Source organism: Siphateles boraxobius, unplaced genomic scaffold, assembly GCF_051911475.1.
Source record: "Siphateles boraxobius isolate OS27281-9 unplaced genomic scaffold, OSU_SipBor_1 99, whole genome shotgun sequence".
NCBI lineage: Eukaryota > Metazoa > Chordata > Actinopteri > Cypriniformes > Leuciscidae > Siphateles > Siphateles boraxobius.
Window position 1 is genome coordinate 335,399 of NW_027509229.1, and position 5,981 is coordinate 341,379.

At 38.2% G+C, this 5,981-nt stretch overlaps 1 long non-coding RNA gene across 1 annotated transcript; it reads right to left on the reverse strand.

Annotated features, from left to right (window-relative positions):
* Positions 1-4,764: 4,764 nt before the first annotated feature.
* On the reverse strand, positions 4,765-5,207 carry LOC143733360 (uncharacterized). The gene is made up of 3 exons (XR_013201329.1): positions 5,140-5,207; positions 4,888-5,040; positions 4,765-4,803 (listed from the first exon to the last, which is right to left on the reverse strand). It is a non-coding gene; the product is annotated as an uncharacterized LOC143733360 (long non-coding RNA).
* Between the last annotated feature and the right edge of the window lie 774 nt (positions 5,208-5,981).

A 5,981-nucleotide genomic window follows, 5' to 3' on the forward strand; every position in this document is an offset into this window, starting at 1 on the left:
ATGCATCTAATCTCTCAATTACTTCTGTAATTGTAATTAAGTGATGATTGAGTATTAGTGATGAACACCCGCTGTTAACAGGCAGAATCACGGCAGGAAATAAAAACACAAGAACTACAACTGACTTTTACTCACAGCCTTAGATGATATCAACTGAAGAGAAAAGAAGACATTCAATCTCTGAAGATCTCAGCAGAGGAGGATTAAACAACTCCACAAACAGCATTACCAGCTTCACATATTACTAACCAGAATGGCCTTATTTCTGCCAGACGTCTACAGAAGTTGTTATTGAGAATTAACAAAGGTTTAGATGTTGATGTTTTAAAATCACCATTAAAAAAATCACCATTATGGGGAACAGTGTTGCCTTCAGTTGGGCAATTTGACCGTTGACTTCTTATGTGAATTTATGGTCTTTGTAACAGTTTTTACCAAAACACATAATTTGTTGCAAAGAAAGCCAGAAACAAAGATGGTCTGGTGACTGGCCTGTAGTTCACAACCCAATAAAGTACAAAAAATGACTGAAAGTGGTTATTTGTTATTAATAGATTTTTTTCAACAACATTAATTTCTTTATATAGATCAGACATCAAGCTGTTTTTTTTTTCTTTAATATTGGGAAAGTAATCTTTGGACACACCCACAGAGACATCAAGAATTCACATATGAATCTCAACAATTGTGACATGATTTATGCCGCAATGTATTCTGGGAGGCACCATAGTTTAAAACTCTTGGCTCCCACCATGCATTGTAGCATTAAGCAAGTCACCATTGTTGAGATTCATAATCTGATTCTTGATGTCTGTTTGTTTAAAAAAAAATTCTGCAATGCATATACAAATTCAGAATGTCTGCTCTGTGTCAAGAAAGGTGAAAGTTATTTATTAATAACAAATTACAACTTTTGGTCAGGGATAAGATTAGTGAATCCTTCTACTTTTTGATAATGAAAACTATAATACCTCAAGACCTTTGTTTTTGGTTTCCTTTGTAATAACTTATATGCTTTGGTAAACACTGCTGCGAAGACCTAAATTGCACTTAAAATGCCAAGAATCAAACTACCCAACTAATTGAAACACCGATCATCATAATGGTGACCAAACATTTTAAACCTTCGACATCTAAACCTCCGTTCATAGACATATGACAGAAATAAAGTCAGTCTGGTTAGTAATAAGTGGAGCTGGTAATGCTGTTTGTGGAGTTGTTTAATCCTCCTATGCTGAGATCTTCAGAGATTTAGGGCGCACAAGCGAACCGTACTCGAGTCCACTTAAAAAGGGTGGTCTGTGGTACGGTTCATGTGAACTCCAGTACGGTTCGCTGCTGATATGAATGCAATCGTACCAAACCATGGAAGTGAACCGCTATTGATGATGTATAATGTATAATGTGGTCGACAGGACAGTCGGGACAGTGCGTGTGTGTGTATTCACTTACCTTGACGAAAAGTGTGATTGACGCACTGTAAGCAGAGAGATGATTTATGCCTGCCTCCGCAAAAATTGTCTTCGGCGGACAGCCAGCTGTCTTTGGAACTATTTTAGTACTTTTGCGGCAGACAGACGCAAGTGTGTCTGTATCTTTTCTTTGAAAAAAAAAAACAAATGTTAAAAAAAAGAAGAACAAATGTGAAGCAAGCAATTCTATCCATTTTGACGCCTTTTTATTCTTAGCGGCGCCGTTTACCAAGCAACACGATTACGCGACAGCTGCAGCTTGATGACGCAAGCGTACCGCGGTTCGGATACAAATAATATAATGTGAACACAGTCCATCGGGGGCAGGGGGAGGGGTGGGCAATCGAACCAAGTGTGAAAGCGCCCTTAATGTCTTCTTTTATCTTCAATTGATTTAATTTAAGGCTGTGACTGGAAGTCAGTTGTAGTTCTTGTGTTTCTCTTTCCTTCAGTGATTCTGCTTGTTAACAGTAGGTGTTAATCACTAATGCGCAATCATCACTCAATTAATCACTTAATTACCTCATTAACTCTAAAACTGCTTCAGTGTTTGTTTAACACTCTGTAGAGAGGGACCATATGTGCTCTGAGCAGTGTTGATTTAACACTGAGGATTTTGCTGTGGACTATCAAAAGCATTCTTGAGCTATTGCCTGAATGTACAGAATCCCTTAAAATAGGAAACATATTGATTTTGGACGTAACTGATGTTTGCTGATTGTCAAGAAATGAACATCTTAGATATTTGTAAAATTATTGATATTATGGTTGAATATATGCTGGAGAGAAATGTTGAAATGTCTGTAAAATTTCTTTTGTTATTTGGATGATATAAATTCATCCCATGCATACCTTTATATTCTAAAATAAAAATCTGTGTGACATCGAATAACTGGTCATTATTGTGTGAAGATTCACAGAGTCAACATGTCAGATCTAATGAAAAAAATCTGAAAAAAAAGTTAGAGACAGTTATTCCCTCACATGCAGATTTTAAAAACCGTTAAAAACAAAAAAAGTTAACGTTCTTAAAAGAAGTTAGAAGTCTTTCACGTACCATGGCTTTTAAAGATATCAGAAAAAGGGTAAAGTTCAGTTCTAAAACTTTTTAAGCCTGACCATTAAAACACATCAAACAACAAAGGTTAAAAATACATCAAACAAATATACAAAGGTTTTTCATACATTTGCAGAAAGTTTATTCCTTCACATACAGCTTAAAATTATGCCGACCGTTAAAATACAAAGGATTAGTAAGCTATTCATGCATTTTTAGACGTTAACAGGAGAAACGTAAAAACAATAGAGTTTTTCCCTTCACATACAGATTTTAAAACTGTCAAAAACAACACGTTAAAGGGTGTCTTTCACGAATGACTTTTAAAGATACCAGAAAAATTGTAAATTATGTTTTCTAAAACTTTTCAAGTCTGACACAGCAAAATCCCCAGTATTAAATTAACAATGCTCTGTGCTTATATGAGGGGGAGCGGGGCCGTTTACCTGAGACCCGCGTTTCTCTGTCAGCAAGGGGCGTGATGAGCAGGGGTATATTCCAGAAAGCAGGTTATGTCACTTACCCGGGTAAGTTTAGGAGTAAGCAAGCGAATAACCTCTGCTTTCGGTTCCAAAAACGGAGGTAATTTTCGGGTTATGTAAGTAACCATAGCAACTGACTCTCTGAGGAAAACCTGCTCCGGAGCAGGTTACGTTGCAGGGTTAGTTTGTTTTAGAGAGGTTTCCGAGCATGGCGTGCCCTATTGATGAGGATCCTGTGGACGTAGAGGCACAGTTTATACGGGGGGGTTTTTCGCCGTGAGAGGGTGATACGACTCGATGTGTTTTCGTATCCAAATGAATATTTGCAGAAGCGTTACCGTTTTTCAAAAGAATCTTTAATTTATTTAACGAAGATTTTGAACCATATATAGCAAACGTGACACATCGCGGATTAGCGCTTAACACGGAGCACATTTTGTGCATTGCCCTTCGCTTTTTTGCGACAGGGAGTTTTTGTATACAATAGGCGATGCAGAGCATGTGGGAAAGCCAACTGTGTGTAGGGCTGTTCTTACAGTATGCATTGTACTTAAACGGTTCCTACACACCAGTTCCATGGCCATAAACCACTGAGGGTTATTAAAGAGGAATTCCACAGAGTGGCGGGTTTGTCCGTTCTATGATATTCTATGACAGACCATTTTAGTTACATAGCACTACATAATCTATCCATACTGTATACAGTCACAATAATTTTAAATGTTTCTAATTATATAACTTTCAATTTCAGGATTCCCAATTGTGATTGGGTGCATTGATGGAACCCACATTCCCATTATAGCTCCTTCAGTCAATGAAGGAGACTATGTTAATAGGAAGTCAATCCATAGCATCAATGTGCAGGTGACAATAGATTTTTTGGGTGCTAAATGTTTGGGTGTACAAACCATTAAATCACCCTCATTGCTGGCCCTCATCACTAATGTTGAAGCCAAATGGCCGGGGTCTGTACTTTTCTACTGTTATGTCGGGACACTAGTCCCGAAGTAAATAGCGTTCGTCAGCTCCAGTTTGTATCCAGCCTCTCACGGAGAGACTTCAGATGCCCCAACACCTGCGATGAGATGACTAAATGCCTGTGAAGAGACGACTCAACGCCGGCGATATGTTATGCCCTAAATTAATACATGATTAACTAACTGTATTTTTTCTATGTACATTTCTGAAATGCACTTTCTGTAAAGCTGCTTTGAAACAATATGTATTCTGAAAAGTGCTATACAAATAAATTTGAATTGAATTGAATTGAATTGTACATGATGCCAGAATGTTTAGGGAGTCATCATTGCACCACAAATTTCATCAGGGTATGTTTTGCCCTACACAATGTTTTTAATGTTTTTTTTAATGTAATTATACAGTTTAACTACCTTTATAGGACACTTCAATGGTTACTTGCTGGGGGACAGAGGGTAACCTTGTCTGCCCTATATGATGTCACCCTACCCTGAACCTGAGCCTGGACCACAGGTACAATTCAACCTGGCCCTCAGCAGAACATGGGTCAAGGTGGAAATGACCATAGCCATCCTGAAGGCAAGGTTTCAGTGCCTGCGTGGGCTCAGGGTCAGCCCAGAAAGGTCATGTGACATCACAGCTGCTTGTGTTGTTCTTCACAACATTGCCACACTCTTGATGAAGATGGCCAAGAGGAACCTCCAGTGAACCCAGTAGACCAAAGAGATGGCAGGGTGGTACAAGACATGTTTGCCAAAATCACTTTAATTAAAACCAGTTAACAGTCAAGTGTTGTTCATGGTTTCTTTATTTCCTGTAACAAAAGACATTTGTATTTATTGCTTTAGATTTCATTCTACAACAAATGACAGATTAATGTTCACATACTGTTTCCCACCTTAAGCTGGTGCTCCAGCAATTCAATTTCAAGTCTGGCCTTTTTTAGGTTAAGCCTTTTCTCCTCCATTTGAAGCTGTATAAGGTCCATCTCCATGTCACTTTTTCTGATTTGCTTTTGAAGGTGGACCTTATACAGCTCTTTGGCACGCAACTAGAAAGACAGAATAATTAAACCTGACTGAAAAAGTCTGTAATACAAACACAGACCAAATATTGAAATGAGGAAGGAGAACTGCAGAACATTTCTTACACTGCTAAGATTCTGTGTGGAGGTAGACGGACCCTCATTTGTATTAAAATCTCCTGCCATATTCTGTAAAATGACAATGACTATTTATTTATTCTCTTATGTAAAAAAGGGGGAATGCATTCTATGCATCATATCTCTATGGGCCTCCCCACATTTTCTGTTTCTGTCACAGCAGAAGTGGTCTCTTCATCGTCATCCTACAGTGAAAATAAGGAAGGATGCTTGGTCTAGCAAACAGAAACCTAAAGACAATAATTTCTTACAACTGTGACAGAGTGTGGTGTTGCAGGAGGATCCAATAATACAATGTGGCCATCAGCAACTGCAAGATAATTAAACCAATAAGATAATCATGCATATTCAATACTCAATTTATATTCTTAAACAAATACAACTAATAAAGAAGGACATTAGGAACATCTAAGAGTACTAGTAATAGTAGTACAGTATACAGCATATGCAGTCAAAGCCGCATGCATACTGCACAAGTGAATCAATGACTGTAAAATGCATTTAAAATGCCTTTTTAAAATGGTGACAGTGTTATAACAGCAAGCAGATGGTCAGTTCTGCCATTTGATTAAATGACTGGTTTCTAATTTGCAAACACAGTTCCACTCTTCGTGGATTGTGACACAAAGCAAATGGTGTTTGGACTTGATTAAGGTACCGATTCTGATCAGCACACGTAGCGCTTTCCTCTAATGAGTAAACAAAGGAATGCCCTGTTTTACCGACATGTGACCAAAAGGCGCCGCTCTGGCTGAAGATCACGCAGGGAACTCCCCAGGATCTCCTCTGATTTGACACCTCACAAACAAGACGAACATTGTGTAATCAGA